Below are 21,218 nucleotides of genomic sequence, written 5' to 3'. Positions count from 1 at the left end.
TTTTTTTAAAATTCCAAAGCCCAGTCTATATCCAAGATGAATTAGATTACAACCTCGATGGGTAAGACACAGATATCAGTATTTTTTGAAGCCCCCAGGTGATTCTAGTTACAGACAAGTTTGGAAACCATTGTGGTAGAAAGAAACAAGAAGGCTACTTTAAAACAGTTGGTCAGGGAGGGCTTCTCTGAGGAGGTGGTATCTGAGTAGTGACTGAAGAATAAAGAAGGAGCCATCATTGGAAAGTCAAAGAGAAAAGCTTTTGGGAAAAGGTCTGGCCTGGGCCCCTGCATACCTGGAGAGAACTCTGTCTGCAGTGGGGAAGACTGAGGGAGGAATGGGCTTAGGTTGGGAGGTTCTAAGAGATTGTATGAAACCTTGTGGCTGAGTAAGGACCCTCTGCCCCTTCTGCAGATCAGCATCTGGGTGCTCATGGTAGCTATAGGTGCTGGGTAGTGAGAGCCCTACTAGAGCAAGAATTCATGCTAGCTGGGTGTGGTGGTGGACACCTATAATCCCAGCATTTGGGAGGCTGAGGCAGAAGGATTGACAGTTCCAAGCCAGCCTGGGATACCTAGTGAGTTCCAGGTCAGCTTGAGCTATGTAGCAAGAGTCTGTCTCAAAAACAAATAAATAAATAAAAGAATTCATTATCACTCTGAGGTGTAGCTCAGTGGTAGAGTGCCTGCTTAGCATGTGCGAGGCCCTCTGTTCAGTTCCCAGCACTGACTAGAAAGCAAGCAAGCAAGCAAGAATGCTCACAGAGCTGGGCATAATGGCACACACCAGCACCCAGGAGGCAGAGACAGTAGGATCGCCAGTTCGAGGACAACCTGGACTACATAGTGAGACCCTGTCTCAAAAAAACAACCAAAATCAACCTGACCGACCAAAAAAATTCAAAGAATTCATGCTTACCACTTAGGGGCACCAGTGGCTGTGTTCTGGTGTCCACCAAAAATACCTGTAGCTTTGGGCGCCTGTAATCCTAGCTACTCAGGAGGCAGAGACCAGGAGGATCATGGCTTGAAGTCAGCCTGGACAAATAGTTCAGGAGACCCTATCTTGAAAAACCCTCCCCCCCAAAAAATACCTGTAGCATCACCATCACCCCACCACCTGCTCCATTTGCTGTGACTTGTGTCTGTGCAGCCCCACTACTACTTCCTCCTCCTCACACCTACCCCACCCCTTGAGAGAGGTAGGCAAGAGCTACAGTGGTGTGACAGAGGCCCAGTCAGGGACAGATTTAGTCAGTTATACAGCAGTGCTGAGGGGTAGCAATCCCCACACCAAACCCCTGCTTCTCTGCCTTAGGCTGGTCTCAGGAGGCCTCCCCCCACCCGCACCGCATCTCCTGCTTCTGACCCCGTTGGGGAGATCTGGTTCTCCATGAATGGGGTATGAGTGGGTGGAGGCTTGGCACCACCCTGGACAAGCAAGTGTGTGGTGCACAGCACAAAAGCAGTGAAATTGGCCCAATTTGTGTTTGGATATTATTTGCATGGCTGGGCTGCATTTCCCCTGGTGCTGACTACAGGGGAAGAGTCAGTCCAGTAAATACATCCTGGGAGAGTGATTGGGGACAAGCTGTCCCGTGGGGCCATTTGTTCACACAGATGAAGAACCACTGGACCCCTGCCAACCTCTGACTGGGCACTAGGTCCTCCACTGGGAGCTGGGGCTTGGGGCTGGGAACTGGGGTCAGGTGTTTGAGGCCAAGTCCTTAGGGCTGAGGTTCTGAGGTTGGGTACGGAGGCTTGGGTACTTGGTGCTAAGCGCTTAGGTTTGCTTTCTGGAATAATCAGTGCTCCATTTCCTTACTGACCTAATGAGAAGAGCCTATTCCTTACCCTGTCTTCCCTGTGGCTTCATAATGCGTGGCTTCACCTGCGTGACCCTGCCTGTCTTGCCTGCCTGCTCTGATGAGATGCCAGAGGGAAAGAGAAGACTGCTGAGCCTCTCCATGGGGCCTTCCCAGGACCCTTTCTCCCTCTTAACCAGGAAGTCCAGGCTCCCTAATCTTTCACCCCTCCCCCCAGCCATCTGCTTAAAGGAAATGGCTCCTCAGTTCTTCACAGGAAGCCACAGGCCTCTTCTGCTTCAGCAACCTCCAGCTGCTGCTGGCGCAGGCCCTCTGCTAGTCCAGGCCTCTTTCCAGGCTGAGCCTCGGGACACCCTGTTCCTAGCATCGCCCTCTGCTGCCCAGCCAAGAAGCACGTGTGGACTGTGCCTCTCATTCCTTTAAATCCTGGTGGCTCAGAGCACAGGCTGTGGGCCTGTAAGTGAGACCTGAGGGAGGAGGGGCCTGAATGCTGTACTGAGGAGTTTGAAGTCCCTGAATTGTAGGACTGAGGGCCTGGAAGGGAGAGGAGAGGACTTCTGCAGGAATCCTGGGGATGAATCACTCTCATGTGCCTCCTAGGCTCCTGCTGCCAAGCAGAGGCCCCTGTCTATTTATTACAGTCTGGGAAGACCACCGGTAGAGCCTGCCCCAGGGAGGGCTGTTTAGTAATTGCGGAGCCACTCAAGGATAATGAGGGCTGATGAAAATTCCAGCCTAGAACCTCACTGCCACCTGGTGGTCATATCAGCACACAGCACCATGAGATTGTGGGAGCCACTGGGGAGAGGAGTGGAAGTTTAAGGGCTTGGGGGCTTTGTAAGGTCCTTAGAGGAGAAGAGAACTCCCTAGACAAATGGATTTTTAATTTAAGATCAAGACACTTCTAAGTTGGGTGAGGTGGTGCATGCCTGCAGTCCCAGCATCTCTGGAGGTTGAAGCAGGATAGATCACTTGAACTTAGGATCAAGTGACCCTAAGTGATCATCCTGGGCAACATAAAGATACCTGTCCTGTCTCAAAACAAAAACAAACAAACAAATAAAAAACCTGTAAGTTCAACCTTTTTTTTTTTCAGTATTGAGGATTGAACTCAGGGCCTCAGTGCTTGCTAGGCAAGTCTGGGCCTAGATGAGAGATCAACCTCTCCCATTCCCCTCCCCTTTTTTGTGAGGCTGAGGTTTGAACTCATGGTTTTCCACTGGCAAAGCAGGCACTGTACCGATTGAGCCACAATTCTGATCCATTTTGCTCTGGTTATTTTGGAGATGGGGTCTTGTGAACTACTTGCCTAGGCTGGCCTTGGCTCAGTTCTCCTTATCTCAGCCTCTCAAGTAGCTAGGATTACAGGCGTGAGCCACTGGCGCCTGGCTCAAGTCATCCCCATTTGTGATCAAACATGGCATCTCCCAGCACCATCACCCACCTTAGTCACCAAAGTTAGCACTATAGGTGGCTTTTGGCTGCTTCCAAAAATAAAATCCACCCAGAGAAAGCCAGGATCTGAGAAGGCTGAGGGGAGGCAGAAGTACGTACTTTTAGGCTCAACAAATATTTCACAGTGGGAAGCCAGAGATGATGATATCCCACCCCACTGGACTTAAAAACAAGGGAGCTGGGACTCTGAGATAGCAAGTAACATGACTGAGATGACCCAACCCTGCAGCTGGGCCGGGACTCAGCTGTGTGTGTCTCTGAAGGTCACTGCCAGGGAGGAGCCTAAAAGTGGGTGGTGAGTCTCTTGACTGGCTGTGAGTCTGTGCTGGTATGTATATTCACATGCTGTCCCATGCTCTCTGGGTGGGATGATTGTGGTCCCTGAGGGTAAGGGTGGGCGAAAGGAGATGGAGGTGAGGAGGCGGTAACAGGGAGAGAGAAGATGGGCCTGGATACATAGTGAGCTCCAAGTAGGCAGGAGCTGGGTCTCTTCCACTGTGGTATCCTAAGCACCTGGCACAGTGCCTGGTACAGACTGAGTGCCCAGGAAGTGCCTGTGGAATGAAGGCAAAGAGTTACCCTCAGAGGCCCAAAGGGATCCTGTGGGGGTGGAGTCTCCTTTTGAAGGACTGGTCATATTCACTGTCACTCAGCCTGAGGATGGCTGAAGCCTAGGATGTAGAATCCTGGGGGTAGTGCTGCTGGCCTCTCTCTGGTCTTGATGCTGTCCAAGGGAATGAGTGGGGGAGGGGGAAGGTGTTCCTACAGGGAGGGACCTGATTTGATGTCCACCTTTGGGAGAAAGGAAGAACAAAGACTGTGAGCCTCAGAGAGCAAACCCTGGCTGCAAAGTTAGATTGTCTGATTCCTGGTTGTCCCTTGGCTATTTTGTCTAGGTTTTATGTGAGGCCTTAATTATAACAGCTGACATGTACCGAGTGCTTGCTATGTGCCAGGCACCATGCTAAACCCTCTCCATACAGTGCCTCTACCACCTATGTACCTCTGTCAGAAACTGCTTCTCTGGGGGCAAGCAGCTGAGGCGAAGAGTTCCCATCTGCAGAGATGGCATTGGCACTAGGGGAAGGAGCAATCAGGATGGGACAAAGAAAAATCTCTGAGTCATAAGAGGGACTGGGTTAGGAAGACCTGAGGGCACTTGGCTTAGAGTCCCTCCTCGGTTCTCTCACTGAGGGACTACAGGCCTCTTAAAAGTCATAGATCTTTTGTTCAAAAGCTGCCACTTCCTAAGGGTGCGGATCTCCCCAGCAGGCATTGAGCCTGGTGTGCCTGCTCAGACCAGAACCATGAAACGGTTCTCTCTCCTTAAAGCTGGAACCAGCCAAACTGCAGTTTGATTTCCCAAGCCTTTTAGCCCTGCCTTGACCTGGGCACCACGATGCCCCTGGACAGGCCCCTGACTTTAAATCTCTTTGATGGAGTGTGGGTAGTCCATATGTGGGCTCCACATGCAGACTTTCCCCTCTACTCCTGGAGTTCTAAGAGGAAAGGGAGGTCTTGCCAAGCCTTCAGAAGACTTTATATTCTCCACATGAGGGAGTCACTCAAGGACTTCTTCAGATCATGGAGTCCTGGCTTCCCCATCTCTGCCTAAGCAGTAGCTGGAAGCTTCTGTCAGTGAGAACAACCTAGCTCTGCCCCCATAGCACCCTGGGAACTGGAGCCTGAGCAGGATCACACAAGTTTGTGGTAGCAGAACATCCTGCCTGAAAGTAGCCTCAGGGAAGGGAAGGTCTGCCCTGGGTTCAGAAGCCAAAGGGAGTTTTCTGGGCAGGTGAGCTTCAGAAAGACATTCCAGGCTGTGAACAGCCCGTGCTGTAGCCCAGAAACAAAGTCAACTGATTTTTTTTCCAGAGGCTGTGGTTGACTTGAGGGGGAAATAAGGGTGGGGCATTTACATGAAGCAGGCCAGAGCCAGGTCTTATTGGTCTTCTCATTGCCAGGCTGATCCCCAGGACAAAGTGTTTTCTCATCTAGGTCATTGGAGAGAATGACAGAGAAAGTTCTGGACTCCAGCCGGAAGAGGGAGGGCAAGGATGAAGGAGGGGGTTCTTGGGAGCCACTGGTTACTCTTCATTCTTTACCTCCTCCCCTTTGTTTGCAAGGTGCTTAGAGACAGTGTAGCCCAGAAGGATATGCTGCCTCCAGCTGGAAAGCAAGCACAGACAAGTCAGGGGCCAAGCAACGGACCTGGGGCTCCAGTGTCAGGAAACCATTGCTCAAGTCCAATGCCCTGATTTCCAGATGGAGAAGTGGAGGCCCTGAGAGGGGGATGGGACTTCTGCAGAGCGAATCCAGTTCCTCCCATGCTGTCATCCCAAATCAGAGACGTGTGTCAGAGAGGCAAATGACAAAATAAAATAAAATAAAATTCCTTTTTTTCATGTCTGCAATAAAAATCCCCATTGTTAATAATGCTAACAGTCACTTCTGTGGAGACCTTCCTGTGAGGTGCTGGGGGGGTTCCAAAATCATTTCATCCTGTGACCTGGGAGAGGACATCGACACTATTGTATAGCACTGGGTGTCCTTAGGCTTCATCACCCACTGCAGGGGCATGACCCTTCTGTGTCTTCCCTTTTGCCCCCTTTGAGGAGGGCTCTCTTCTTTGGGGCTAGTTCTATGGGCTTGTCTTGTCCAGAATTGAGAGACGAGGGAGGGATCAGAAAGGCAGAGGTGTTAAACTGACAACAGATGAGGGAACTGAGGCACCTGGCTTGACAGGCTATAAGCAGGGCTCCTGGCCTGGGTTTGAATCCTGTCCCTGGTTCATGTATAATGGAAATAATAAGAACATTCCCCTCACCCCCAAGAGCTGAGTTAGCCTGTGAAAAGGACTCAGACAAGAAAGAGGACCATCAAGCACTCACAGCAGAAAGGATGATGGCTTCTCTTCTCTCCTCCAAGGTAAACCCAGAAGCCAACTCAGTGACAGCCTTGCTGATGAGCTGGAACTGAATGAGGCAGAAGCTACTGCCAGGCTGGAGGTCACTCTAAGTGCCTGCTGATAGATGAGCACAACAGCAAGGCATTCACGTCACCTGTGAAACACAACCATGAACCTTGTGTAAGGGGCAGCACTGAGGGAGAACCTGTACAGGGGAGCCCCCACCGACTGAGCCCTGCACTCTAGAGACCCGCCTCCTCCAGGTAGGCCAAGCTGTTCCAGAACCTACAGTCTTCTGAGCTCCTGGGGCCTTTTCCTTTGCCTTCAGGAGAGCAAAGAGTGGAGGAAGGGGCAGCAGGAGTCCCTTTCTTTGTGTCTGATGCTTGACAACACTTCTAGAGGTGAGGGCCATCACCCTCCCATTTCAGAGTCTCACAGAGGAGAAAGGACTTTTCCCAAGTGCAGTACTTGAGCTGGCACTGAATGCATGTCTGTAAAATGGAGGGATTGACAGAGTAGGGATTTGAATCTGTGATCCTGGTTACAGCAACCTGTGCTGTCCATTACAATAGATTCTCTAGTATAGAGGCACGCCTGAATCTCTAAAGCAAAGATCCTGAAATTCTCCCTGTCTTTATCCCACAGTCCTCCCATCCCTCGGAATCCTCACCTGCCTTCTCCCCAAGCAGGTGGAGAGCAGGTATCAAGAATGATACCGCATTCTGCCGCATGGCGGCGCTGCGCGCAGCCTTTGGCGCTGGACCGGGAAATGCGAGAAAGGGAGGCGACGCGCTCCAGGGCCTTTTCTGAGTCTGAGCGCGGTTGTTTTCCATTCTGATTTAAAAAAAAAAAAAAAAAAAGTCAGGAAAACACGAGGTGTGGTGCACTGAGCCCAGGACCCCTCTGGGCTCCCAGAAGCCGCGTGAATTCCGTGTCCCCTCGACTTCATGAGAGTGACGTTCTGCACCACCTGGTGGTGGTGAGAAATCATGGCTGTTCTAGACTTTGTCATGACTGGCTAAGTGGCCTTGGGCGCATTTCTAGACCACTTTACTTATCCCTAAAGTAGGGATATCAATAAAGCCTATTTCTGAGGGTGGTGGTGAGTTTAGAAACTGTTCAACACTGTATTCCTAGCACTTAGAACAATGCTGACACATAAAATTTGTTTTAAAAAGTGCTTAAAAAAATAAATATTTATTATTTATGTTGGTGCTGGATATCAAACCTGGGATCTTGTACATGCTAAGTTCATGTTCTACCATACAGCGACATCCCCAGCCCCCAAAAACTTATTATTATGGTGCATCAACTATCACAAGCTACCAAATCTTGGCCTCACATCAACTTAATTTTTTAGGACAAAAGCACAGAGAGGAAAAGGAGCTTGGCCAAGGTCACACAGCATGTTCTGTAGCTTGGATATATATTAGAGACTGTCAGAATCCAAAACCCAAGCTCTTTCCACTTACACCACAAAATAGGAAAGTGTGTATGGCCACAAACTCACCTTTAATATTATCTTTATCAGCTCAGTACTACTTTTTTGAATTAGAAACACACAAAAACCCTTCACTATATTGAGCACTTAGCACTTTATGGAACATGTTCACTTTTGCCCGAACACCCCTATGTAGTAGGTACCATTGCTATGAACATGTGTTATAGATAAGCGAACTGAGGCTCAGAAAGCTTGACTAACAGTCCCAATGCTGCACACCCAAGAAGTGGCACAGTCAGGATTTAAGCCCACAAACAACTGATGCTCTACTTTCAACAACCATTCCAGTTGGCTTCATCTCATTGTCACAAATAAACTCACTGTCACATTAGATCCTACAAGAAAGGACTTCAGAATCATCCAAGTTGGCTGGTGGAGTGGCTCAAGTGGTAGAGCACTTGCCTAGCAAGTGTGAGGCCCTAAGTTCAAACCTCGGTACTGCCAAACGAAACAAACAGAATTATCCAGGCCTTTGGGTAGGTAAGGTTACAGAGAAAGTAACTAAGGCCCCAAGAGGTGATGTGACAGAGTTAAGGCCACAGACAGCTGATATAGCACTTAGAAACTCAGCTTCATGCTTCTTGGGGTTTTACATCCCATCTCCCTGAAAGTCCCCACTCATTCCCCTCAAACTAGTCCCAAACCAGGGCATTAAGGAGACACTAGTGGGCATGTGGGCTGTCAGGACATGAGCTCACAGGCAGACAGCCTGGAAGAGGGTGGCAGCTGGACACCTATACTTTGTAGCTCCTGGGTTTACCTTGGAGGAGAGAAGAGAAGCCATCTTCCTGCCTGGAGCCTGCTGGTAGGTGGGCACCACAGCAAGGCAGCAGCTCTCTGGCAGAAGGCTGGCTTTTCCTAATCACATTGGAAGCATCCATGCCGCCCCAGGCAGCCAGACCTGTCAGACTTTCCATTTCCTGCACTCTGCAGAGTTTTCTGGTCTCCTATCCTCTAGCTCTGATCAGTGGCAGCACCTGCACACTGCCAGCTGGCAGAAAACTGAATTCAAGCCAGTGCCCTTCAGAACAGCTGCGAGTATTCAAAGCATGCCATGCCACAGTGGGAGCCACAGCCCCCCTAGGTTTAGTGAAACTGACCACCAGCTTCCCTTGGGACACAGAAGCCTTTCACTGTCCAATCCAATACCTGTCATTTATTGAGCACTTGCTGTATGCCAGGGCCTGCAGAAAATCTCCTATGTACACAAGCTCCTTCTAATCCCACAATGACCTTGTGACATACCATATACTGTCCATACATCCCAGGAAGCTTTGGAAACAAAGTCATTCTGCTTCATGTTCATGTGGCTTTTTTGTTGCCCTAAAATGGGTCTGCTGGAACCTAGGCAATGGATGGAGGGAGCAGTCTTTGAAACCTATGGATGGTGAGGTTCGCAGAGCAATGTGGGTAAGCAATGCAACCCATTTTTGGAGAATATAGAAATTCTAGCAAGGATGAATCATTACCTTCTCCAAAATGGAAGGGGTCTGATATAATTTCCCTGCCACCAGGTGGCTGGCTGCTCTCTCTGAGCAATGTTGCCATATTGCTGCCTGCTGTGGCAAGTGTTAAATCAGCCTTGGGGAGAGGGAGCCCAAGTTGTTGGGCCCGCTTGTAGGCCCCGTTTTTGTCACCACTATGGTTGCTGACATCCAAAGGCTGGAACCACCTGGCCATCTGGCTGTAGAGCCTTGTCTGCAGATGATGTCTGGTCAGCATTACTGTAAGATAGAGGTCCACATGCTTTTGCTCACTCTGCAGGTGCCATTATCCAGACCTGCTTCTCCCCAATTTCCAAGTTTGCCTTTTCCATGACCTTGATCAATTAGTCAAGCCATATGTCCCTTAATTGGAACTGGTGCATGCCTTTACCTCAGTCCATCTCTCTCTCCACATACAGGGGATGACAAAACATATGGCTTATTGTTCTGCACCCTGGGAGGATTCCCCACTGTCCTTTAGGGCTACTTCCCATGGACGCTGTAAGAAAGAGGTCCACCTCTACCTGGGGCCAAAATGCCATACTGACTTGTCTATGGATTGGATTCAATGCCTTTCCTCCTTATCAGGAGGTGACAGGAAACCCTCGTTGAGGCCATAAGTGGGGTCAAGACAATTGTCAAATCCACAGAGTTGCCATGGGAGTCTAAGCTTCCCTGTTCACTTAATTTACTCATACTTGGGCTGGCAGAGTGGCTCAAGTGGTAAAGTGCCTGCCTAGCAAGCATGAGGCCCTGGGTTCAAACCCCAGTACCACTCCCTCCTCCCCCCCCAAAAAATTAATTTACTCATGACTTTTGGGCTCCAAAGTTGTTGCTTTGTCTATCAGATCATATCTAGCTTAGACATCTGGCACACAGAGGTCAGATGCATTCTTGTTTGTTTGCTTCTTTGTTTTTAATCAATACCCATGAGAAGAGATGACCAGAGGTGTTTTGCTTTTACATCACAACATTGCAATAGCACCTCCACTCTCTCCCCTCAGGGGTCTGTTAACCTTCCAGCTCACTGCTAGAATGCAGTGCTCAGGGCTTTGGTAACCTTGACATTCCACAGACAACACACTGGTCTGTTAGATGACATCGTGCCTATTGGACATAAACTGGAAACAGCACTGTTTGCCAGACAGAGGCAGAAAAACTACATGAAGACTCATGGTCCTGCCGAATTGGCAACATGTTAGGAGTTCAGTGGTTTGGGGATGCCAAGTTCAGGTTCTCTTACCCCATCTACCATTCACGTAGAAGGACCCACAGTATTTGGTGAGTCTTTTTAAATGTTGGAGGCAGAATTTATACACATAGAAATATTTTTCCCATTCTTCATTGGGTTACCTGAAAGGCTGCCATTTGTGAGTTGGTACCTAGGACAAGAGAGGGCTGATCAGCAGGTGGAAAAACAAGCTGTGTTGCAATTTGGGATTCTAGGATCCTATAGATACAATGTTGCTAAAAGTATCTGTCTGGGATAAAGATTCTATAGGGGGTCTCTCAGAGCCTAAGTAGACTCCTAGGCCTTCTGGAGTTAAGCTATGCTCACCATGGTCCATTTGGACAAAAAGATCCTCATGTGTCACTGGGCCCCAGTAGTGACTAAGTGATCTTATCTGAGCATGGTGGTGGCATAGGCCTATAATCCTAGTACTGGGGAGACTGAGGCAGGTGACTCAAGAGGTCAAGGACAGTGTTCACCAAACCACTATCCACACGCAGTGCTCAAGGTTGTGTTGACAGGCTCCAGTAAAGATACCACATCCAAGTTCCAACCCCAGTCCCATCAAAACAAGCAAACAAACAAAACCACATCCCGTGGAGCAGTCCTGATGATTGGGCAGTCACCTGGTTAAGCTTACAGTGAGTGGTCCATCCATTATCCACCATGCAGATGAATGAGTGAATTGAATGAATATATGATGAGAAACGACCACTGGCAAAATGTTAGATCAGAAATAATACAGCAGAAGTAAAATAGTTACTTTCTTTTTGTTTGTTTTTTGGGACAAAGTCTTACTGTGCAACCCAGGCTGGCCTCAAACTGTCTATCCTCTTGCCTCAGCCTCCTGAGCTTTAGAATTACAGGCCTGTGCCACATCCACTATGATGGTTATTTTCATGTGTTTACTGGGCCACAGTGCTAGACTGGGACCAACACCAGTCTAGGTGTTGCTAGGAAGGGGTGTGTGTGTGTGTGTGTGTGTGTGTGTGTGTGTGTGTGTGTGTGTGTTGCAGTGCTAGGCATTAAATCTAGGGCCTTTGCATATTGTAGGCAAGCACTCTACTACTGAGCTACATCCCCAGCCCTGAAGCTAGCTTTTTGATGCGAAATTAACATTTAAAACAGTAGACTTTTCGTAGATCAGATTATCCTCCATAATATGGGTGGGTCTTATCCAATCAGTTGAAGGCCTTAAGAGAAAAAAGACCAACTCCCCCAAGGAAGAGGGAATTCTGCCAGCAGACAGCCTTTGGACTCAAACTGCAACATCAGCTCCTCCTTGTGTCTCCAGCCTGCCAACCTTGGCTGCAAATTTTGGACTTGCCAGCCTCCACAGTCACACGAGCCAATTCCTTAAAATAAGCTTTTCTCTCTTTCTTTCAATACATATGCATGTATGTGTGTGTACACACATACACATCCCATGGCTTCTGTTGCTTTGGAAGACATTGACAGGCTGTTTCAGGAACCTTCCCTTAGCTCTTCCTGTCACAATAGCCTTTACTTCACAGGTCATGGAATCAATAAGAAATTCTGTCAGCTTCTATGAGACCATAGGACTTAAATTCCATCTACCATCTGGCCTCCTTTATCTCCTGCACAGGGAATGAGGATGGTTCTGTGTTTCCCCATTTCCATGTCAGTTCCAACGCCTTCTCTTTAACAGTCTTAGAGAATTCTGACAATCCTTTCTTCCCAACGCACAGTTCCCTGGCTGGGAAGCAGACCATCCCCTTTGGGGAAGGATTGGAGGAATAGTTTTTTTGGCTGTACTGAGGTTTGAACTAAGGGCTTTGCACTTGCAAAGCAGGCACTCTACCACTGAGCCACACCTCCAGTCCATTGTGCTCTGGCTATTTTAGAGATGGGGTTCTGGATTTGTGAACTTAGCTCTAGACTCTGATGAGAGACAGTGATTTGCCACTGTGGCAGCTGCTCTCAGGCTTCCACTTACCAACACCCAGTTAGCTGCCCAGCCATCCCATCCCCGTAACACATTGTCACAGATCTCTGTGCATCAAAGCACCCTCAGGGTCACTCTGGCCTTGCTGTGCAACAGTAACCGCATTCTCCTGGCTTCAGTGCACCCTGTCATTTTGGAATACCAGCATTGCTATTAATATTAGGGACCCGAGTTCCATGGTGGCATCTCTTCCTTCTCATCCCAGCATCTGCAGATGTCACTGACTAGTGGAACATGTTGGTGTCCCCTTTATCTGTGAAGTCCTGTCCCCTCAGTGAAGAGACTCTTCTGGGCCCTCCTAGAGAACATAGGTGTCAAGTTCCAGCCTCAACGAGGAAAGTTCCCACCTACCTGAGCTTTCTTACCTCTTATTAAATAATATAACTTAGCAAGAAATGCCAGTCAGGCGTTCTACCACTTGAGCCTCTTAAAACCCTTTTCGCTTAAGATATTTTTCAAACAGGATCTCATGGTTTTGCATGGGATTTTGTGATTCCATGCAGCTGAGGTGGCAGGTGTGCACCACCATGCCCAGCTTTTATTTGTTGAGATGGGGTCTCGTTAACTTTTTTTTGCCTTTGTTGGCCTCGAACCTTGAATCTTCATCATCCAGATCTCCACCTCCTGAGTATTTGGGATTATAGGCATGAGCCATTGTGCCCAGCAAGAAATGATTCTTGTAAGCCAGCATCCTGTCCAAACTTTAGGAAATCATTCTTGCAAGCTACTAAAACCATCTTTCAATTATCTATGGCTGAACAACAAACCACCCAAACTTAAAGATTTAAAACAACAAACACTGATGATTTCTCACAACCCTGCAATCTGAGAGGTTTGAGAGGTGAGGCCGAGTTGGGGGTTTGTGGGACCTGAAATGTCCAAGATGTCTTTCTTCTTCCATGCAGGGCATCTTGACTAGAATGGAGGCAATGTGTGGAGACTACTCCTCCACCTCTTTCTCAGCAGGGTGTCTCCACATGGCCAGCGCCCAGGTCCTTGCAGAGGGTGTCTTAGTGTGATTAGTTTGCTTCCATGGTGGCAAACATCCAAGAGGGAGGAAAGAAAATCTGCCAGTCTTCTTCAAGACTGGCCTGGAACTGGAACAGGATTGTTCCTACCATGTTCTGTTGGTTAGAGCGAGTTCCAAGGCCCATCCATTCTCAACAACAGGGGGAGATGGGCTCCAGCTCTCCATGTGAGGTGTGTCACATACATACAGAGAGGGGAAAGGATTTGACAGTGATCTTCTTAGGACACTAGCTACCACAGATGCCCCAGGCATACTTGCAACACCTGAAACCTGAAGAGTGTCTCCGTGACTGTTTCCCACTAGTTAGCCTCTTCTTCTACCCTGACTGCTCCCCTGCTCCTCACCTTATCCAAAACCCCTAGGATCGTTCTCACATATACTAGCTAGATCTGTCTGCCCTCCTTCCTCTTTTTTTTTTTTTTCTTTTTTCAGTTCTGGAGCTAGAACCCAAGACCCTGCACAAGCTAGGCAGATGCTCTACTGAACTACATCCCCAGCCCCTTAGCCAGGTCATACAAGTCATTTGATGGGCAACTTATTTTTCCCATGTCACAACTTAGATCTCCTTCCTCAGGATTTGTAGGAATTGACCCCAGTTATTTGCGGGTGTGGCAGAATTAGGTTTGAAGGAGGACAGATGGCATCTTAGGAGGACACCTGCTCCTCACAAGCTGCTTGTGTAGTCTCAAGAAGAGTCACTTCTTTCCTGGTAAGATGGGAGGGGCTGCTTCTGCCACCCAGATCCCAAGACCTTAATGTCCCTATCTCTGGTCTTGGGGCCCCTACCAGGGCCTTGACTTGGACACAGGAGATCTACTGATGCTATGCATTCAGAGTCCTCTGCAGCTCTGCCCCTTATAGCCTGATCCTGCATTTGATTTCCACATAGTCGTCCCTTCACAAGTAAAAGATTTAACCATTGTGATGTCTACTGAAGGTCAGGGTTATTTTGTCACTCTGCTTACCATCATCCATGAGGTTCTTATTACTTTCACATAGGAGAGAAATTCAATCCCAAATCACACCCTTTGACACTAAATGTCAGCCTATGTTCCCTAGGAAGCAAAGCCTACATCAAAGGCTGTGTGCTAATGCTTTAGGGGAATTGCAATTCTGAGGTAGCTAAAGTCGGCCCTTTGAGATGTGGGAAGTCATCCCAGTGGGCCGTTGCTGGGGAAACCAGAGCCTCATAGGCCTTGTCGGGTCAGATGCAAGTATAGAAGCTGCTGCAGACCCCACTATTACAGGCTTAATGGCACTCGTGCCAAAGACTAGCAGTTACCTTCTAATGAGGCTGAGGCAGCCAGCAATGCCTGGAGATGAGACAATGGTGTTGACTGCCTGGGCCTTGCTTTAGGAGGCACTTCAACCTAATCCGAGGCTAGGAAGGAGCATGACTCAAGTGGTAGAGTGCCTGCCTGGCAAGCATGAGGCCCTGAGTTCAAACCTAGTACAGTAAAACAAATGAACAACAACAACAAAAAAAAACTTGCCTGGCACAGTCTGAGTAAGGACTTGGGCATTTATTTACTTAGAATGAGAATGAGACTGGTGGTTCACACCTGTAATCCTAGCTACTCAGGAGGCAGAGATCAGGAGGATTGAGGTTTGAAGCCAGCTTAGGCAAATAGCTTACAAGACTCTATCTCAAAAAAACCCTTCACAAAAAAGGGTTGGTGGGGTGGCTTAAGGTGTAGGCCCCGAGTTCAAACCCCAGTACTGAAAAAAAGAAAAGAAAAAAAAAATGAGACAGGAAGCAATTGGAGGGATTTGAACAGAAGGTGACATGTCTGACAAGTTTTAACAGGATCTCTCTGTCTGCCCGAGGTGGGGGGCAGGGACAACAGGAGTCCTTGGGGGTTTTAGACAAAGCAATGAGGATTAGCGGAGGGGTGGGGTAATGTAAATGAAAATGTGTAGTCATAGTTATTATGAGGTTGCTGTGGTCTGAATGTTTGTGCCCCCTCCAAATTTATAGGTTGACACCTGCTGTAATGGTTTCTCTAATTTGGTCTTGAGGACAAGTGGCTTCTGTCCTAGTCCTGCCCTTAGGTACCCATCATGGAGGTTTCCAGTATTCAAGGGATACTTTATCTAGCAGACAGCCCAGTACCCATGTGTGTTTGACTGCTGGTCAGGTAGGTGTTCTCTCACAGAAAACCTGTCTCTACTGGCTCATGCACTTGAGATTCTTGTTTGGCTCTTGTCCAGTTTATTCTTATCAAGATGGCCACTGCCTGGGAGGATAGTTAGGTTCTGCATCAGTCAGGTGAGATAGGGCAAGCAGCACAGCACAACAAAATTTGTGAAATAACAAAAGCAGTTTTACTCTTTACAGATTCTACAGGAAGAGTACATCAGGGCCCTTGGGGAAGGGGAGGACATCTGTGTTACTTGAACTCAACCAGTGGGTGAGGAGCAAGAGAGACAATGGTCCTGTGGAACTCTTAGGGTTCCTGGTGTTATCCTTTAGGCTTTCCCTCAGGGGTTATGGGTTGGCTGGGTTAAGGAAGTGGAGTGGTAGGAGCCAGGTATGGTGGTGCATGCCTGTAATTCCAGCACTTGTGAGGTTGTGGCAGGAGGATTGAAAGTTTGAGGGTCAGCCTGGGCAACATAGTGAGATCCTGTGAAAGAAAGAAAAGAAAGAAAGAAAGGAAGGAAGGAAGGAAGAAAATTAATTAGCCTAGCTGAGCATGGTGGCTTGTGACTATAATCCAAGCTACTCAGTAGGCAGAGATCAGGAGGATCAAGGTTCAAGACCAGACTGGGCAAAAAGTTAGCAAGACCCCCACCTCAATAAATAAGATGGGTATGGTTGCACGGTAGCATGCGACTGTGATCCCGGCTACATGGGAGGCATAGGAGGGAGGATTAAAGTCTGAAGCTGAATCCCAGGCAAAAAGGCAAGATCCTACCCAAAAAATGACTGAAGCAAAAAAAGGACTAGGGACATGGCTCAAGTGGTAGTACCGCAGTGTAGCAAGTGAAGGGCTCTGAGTTCAAAGCACAGTACTGAATAAACAAATCAGTCAGACATGGTAGTGCTGACCTGTAATTCCAGCCCTGGGAGGCTGAGGCAGGCAGATGACGAGCTCCTGTACGGCCTGGGCTGCATAGTGAGACTTTGTCTCAAAATAAAAACAAAACCAAAACAAACAAACAACAAAAAAGTTCCCTGAAAACAACAAAAAAATTAATAAAACCTTAATTTTTTAAAATAAAATTTTCTTAAATTTTATTTTATTATTATTTATTTTACATTTACTCACATGTGTATGTAGTGTTTGGGCCACCTTACCCCCCCTTAAAATTCTTTGCGACAATTCCAAATAGGCTTACACTGTACATTGGTTAGATCACCTCCATTGCTCTCTCCCTCAACCCCCCTCTCTACCCCACTTAAAGCAATTGCAGGAGGTATCTTTGTTCTATTTCATATAAGTATATGAAGCCCATCATATACCCTCACCTTAATCTCCTTCATTCACCCTCCCCCCCAAGTATCCCCCTACTTATTTTACAGTCGTGTTTTTCATTATTAATATAAAATAAAACTTTCTAACATTTGTATGTCAGTGTCCATCTCAAGGCTGACAGAAAGCACTGGTACCATGCCCCCATGCCACACACGCCAATGAGTGATAAAACCCCACTGATTGGAATATCTCCCAGTGCCATGTGCAGTGTCACCAGTGCCAAAGTTATTGTGAATACCTTCAGTTTACAATGGTAATTGCAACTGAAAGAGAAGTCAGAAAATGAACTCTGGGTATGAATGTGAAATACTTCCATTATGTAAGAAATCATTGTGTTCAAGCTATCAGAAAGGAAGAAGAATTTGGCAAATTAATTCATTTGTCTTTTCTCTTACCTAAGCTGATTGACCTCCCAATCTTCCCCAGATTCCAGAGCACTGTCTCTGATGTTGGCAGTGATAGAACCTGTAAACCTTTATAGCAATCAACACAGTCCTCCCCATTTCCAGGACACAGGGGAGGAATTTTAGAAGCATTCCCTGAAGCCTGAGTGCTGCTGGGCCTGGAGTGGAGGTCTGTGACTGTGCTTTGTGCTGTGCCAGCACTGAGCTTGAGATCCTGAGCAACAGATGGACTCATGTGTTATTTTTTATGTGGTTGTGACATGCAGAGTCCTCTCAAAACACAGCCTAGATAGGCACTGCAGGATGTTTCAAAAATTATCTGCATCTCTTTGGTGTCTCCATTTGGATGAAAAGAGTTTAATTACTGAGCGATATATTGCCTGTTGTTGTTTATTTGGCTGGTTTTGAAGACAGGATCTCATTGTGTAGCCCAGGCTGGGAGGCTGAGCAGGAGAATCCAGAGTTCAAGGTCAGCCTTGATCAGGCTCAGCACAAAGCACAGTCACAAACCTCCACTCCAGGCCTAGTGATGGTCCATGCTTGTAATCCCAGCACTGGATAGAAGTGTGCGGCAGGAGGATGGCAAGCTCAATATCGAGACCCTGTCAAAAAAAAAAAAAAAGGTTCTGAGTATGGAGTTGGGATTTAAGATGATCATGGTGTAACTGAAATACTCTCAGGCGAAAAGAACCTACTGCCTCAGTTCCTGAGTGCTAGCATACAAGCATGGACACCATTCCTTTTTTTTTTTTTTTTTTTGTGGGACTGGGGTTTGAACTCAGGGCTTTGAGCTTTGAGTGGCCAGACTAGAGACAAATTGTAAAGTCATCAGTGGCAGAAGAGCGAAGAATTAAATGAGACTACCTAGGATGAGGGGAGAGAGAGAAGGACATTCCAGTTTTTCTCCTGCCAGGAGCTCACACGGGGTGACATCAGTTGTGCAGACGGTGGAGTGAATTCCTGGAAGGACCCCTGATAATTGGATGACAACATGGAGTACAGCTACTAGTGACTTAAACCGATAGCCCCCTTACATAATCCTAGAAGACAATAGTAAACTTCTGTCTTTTCAAGCCACTGATGGTTGTTCATTTTCTCTGTGGCAAAAGCCCAGCCTCACCCAACACAGTCCAGGAGGAGAAGAGAAGAAACAGTTAAGGGGGTAAAGGGGTGGGACTCTTTGTGAGGGTGGCACAGGGAGGGGTGAACTGTTTTCCCAATGGTCTTGAGCACAGCAAGTGCAGCACATATTGCTGGCAGATATGAAAAGACCTTGTGGCAGATGAGGAGGACACAGTAGCAAGCCATCTGGGCAAATGGCATGGTACCAGATGGAAAAGAAAATGGATGTCCATACAGACAGATGATAGGCTAGATACTCCTCATTACTTAGGAGGTGGAAATCAGGAGGATCCAAGTTTGAGGCCAACACAGGCAAAGTTAGTGAGACCTCATCTTAACAAATAAGCTGGGTGAGTGTGGTGGCATGCTCCTGCATCCCTAGGAAGGGAGGCATAGATAGGAAGATTATGGTCGAGGCAATCTTTGGGGAAAAATATGAGATCCTACCCAAAAAATAAGTGAAGTAAAAAAGGACTGGGGGAGGTAGCTCAAGTGGTAGACTGCCGGCCTAGCAAGCACAAGGCCCTGAGTTCAAACTCCAGAACAGCCACACACACACACACACACACACACACACACACACACACACACACAACTGTTAGGTGCTGGTGGCTCACACCTGTAATCCTAGCTACTCAGAAGACAGAGATCAGGAGGATCACAGTTTGAAGCAAGCCTGAGCAAATAGTTCCTGAGACCCTATCTCAAAAAAACCCACCACAAAAAAAGGGCTGGTGGAGTGGCTCAAGGTGTAGGCCCTGAGTTCAAACCCCAGTACCACCAAAACAAAACAAAAAAGACTAGACTCTCCTCACCTCACTCTACTCCACCTGTCTGTGGTCCAAGAACCTCCAAGAACGTAGACACTACCCCCAGAGAATGTGAAGGGGTCTGCCTAAATTATCCCTGATGCCCCTGCTCAAGACCAGCTTTCCACTTGTGCATTGAATCCCATCCCCACACACCTATTCAAAGACTTTGCTCCTGCAAAATTCTTTCCTTTTTCCTGCATCATCAGTTTCTCTCTTTACTGTAACAGCCCCCATCTAAGAAAAACCAAGAGACAACTCTCCTCCTGACTCTCACAGCTTCCTTTAACTATTGCCCCATTTTCCTTCCTAGCAAAATTTCTCTAAATCCTTCTTTATGCTCACTGGCTCTACTTCCACACTTTCCATTTTCTCTCTGACTCCATTCTATCTAAACAGAATTAATTATAATAGAATTAAAACCCACTGCAGCTGGGCATGGTGGTGTATACCTAATCCCAGCACTTGGGAGGCTGAGGCAGGAGGATTGAGAGTTTGAAGCCGACTTCAGCAACATAGAGAGACCCTGTCTCAAAACAAAACAAACAAAACAAAAAACCATCCAATCAATCAGACATTTCCTCCTGCCAAGCCAGTGAAACCACTCTTACCAAGGTTTCCAAATACATCTATTGGGGCAAAGCTCTAACCAGCCTTTAACACAGCTGATCATTTCTTCTTGAAGCTCTTTCTTCACTTGGCTTTGGACAACCAAAACTCTCATGGTTTTCTTCCTATCTCACTGACAGTACCTTAGCAGTCTCATTTGCAGGCCACCATCCCCTGCCCTATCCACCCCATCCTCAGCTCCCAACATCTCAATGTTTACTGCTTCAGCTGTCTTTGGAACTCTTTTTTTTGTTCACTCCCCATGTGATCTTAGGGTTTCAAAGTCCATCTATGTGCCCATAATTTCCAAATTATATAGTTTCCAAATTAGACTTTCAGCCCTGCTGCCACTCTGATGTAGGCTTGGATCTCTCATTGCCTGTTCGTCTCATGATCACTTCAACATTATCCAGGCCAACACAGAAGCCTAGGTTTTTCCTTCCAAGTCAGCTTCTCCACTCCTCATCTCAGTAACTCCTATCACCGTTTACCCAGCTGCTTACGCCCAAAGCCAAGAATGCATCCTGGATTCCTCTCTGTTGCTCTAGCACCTCCAGTACTTCAGCCAGCCAGGTGAAGTCTAGTCTCCAGATTTACTCCATATTCACAATCTTGGATTGGCAATGGTTTAAGTATGACACCAAAATTACAGACAACAAGCTAAAAAATAAACAAAGTGGATTCCATCAAAATTAAAAGCTTTTGTGTATTAAGAGAATGAAAAGACAACCCACTGAATAAGAGAACATATTTGCAAACCATATATCTCATAAGGGATTAAGATCCAGAATATATAAAGAAGCCCTACAACTCAACAACAAAAACCAAATGTTCACTTTTAAAAGAATGGGTGGTGCTCGCTTCGGCAGCACATAAACTAAAATTGGAATGATACACAGAAGATTAGCATGGCCCCTACGCAAGGATGACACACAAATTTGTGAAGCGTTCCATATTTTTTAAAAAAGATAGCATTTGATGTCTTCAATGCAAAGGAACTAGTGCAGAAACTTTAAAGCAACAGAAGCCAATAGGAGAAGGGGAACAGGAACTAGAGAAAAGAAGAATCAACTTAGAAAGTAACACATATGTACATGGAAGCAATACTAGGAATCTCCCTGTATAGCTGTCCTTATTTTAACTAGCAAAACCCCCTAGTCCTCCTAATTAATGTTTATTCTCTCCTTTCAACAAAATTAGAGATAAGGGCAAAACAGTTTCTGCCTGGAAACTAGGGGATGGGGGGGGAGAGGGAGGGGGTGGGGGGGAGAGGGAGGGGGTGGGGGGGAGAGGGAGAGGATGGGGGAAGGGGGGAGAAATGACCCAATCATTGTATGCACATAGGAATAAAGGAAATTAAAAAAAATGGGGGAAGGACTTGAGTAGGTATTTCTCCAA

General features: G+C 47.3%; 1 long non-coding RNA gene and 1 other non-coding gene across 2 annotated transcripts; both read left to right on the top strand.

Annotated features, from left to right (window-relative positions):
* The first annotated feature begins 3,459 nt into the window (after window positions 1-3,459).
* On the top strand, window positions 3,460-5,675 carry LOC141424693 (uncharacterized). The gene is made up of 2 exons (XR_012449543.1): window positions 3,460-3,608; window positions 5,407-5,675. It is a non-coding gene; the product is annotated as an uncharacterized lncRNA (long non-coding RNA).
* Window positions 5,676-20,673: 14,998 nt separating this feature from the next.
* Window positions 20,674-20,780, top strand: LOC141425144 (U6 spliceosomal RNA). The gene has a single exon (XR_012450236.1). It is a non-coding gene; the product is annotated as a U6 spliceosomal RNA (small nuclear RNA).
* Window positions 20,781-21,218: the final 438 nt, after the last annotated feature.

The sequence above is a fragment of the Castor canadensis genome, chromosome 7 (genome assembly GCF_047511655.1).
Source record: "Castor canadensis chromosome 7, mCasCan1.hap1v2, whole genome shotgun sequence".
Classification (NCBI taxonomy): domain Eukaryota; kingdom Metazoa; phylum Chordata; class Mammalia; order Rodentia; family Castoridae; genus Castor; species Castor canadensis.
Note: the sequence above shows the minus strand (reverse complement) of the source record. Positions and strands in the feature narration are given on the sequence as shown.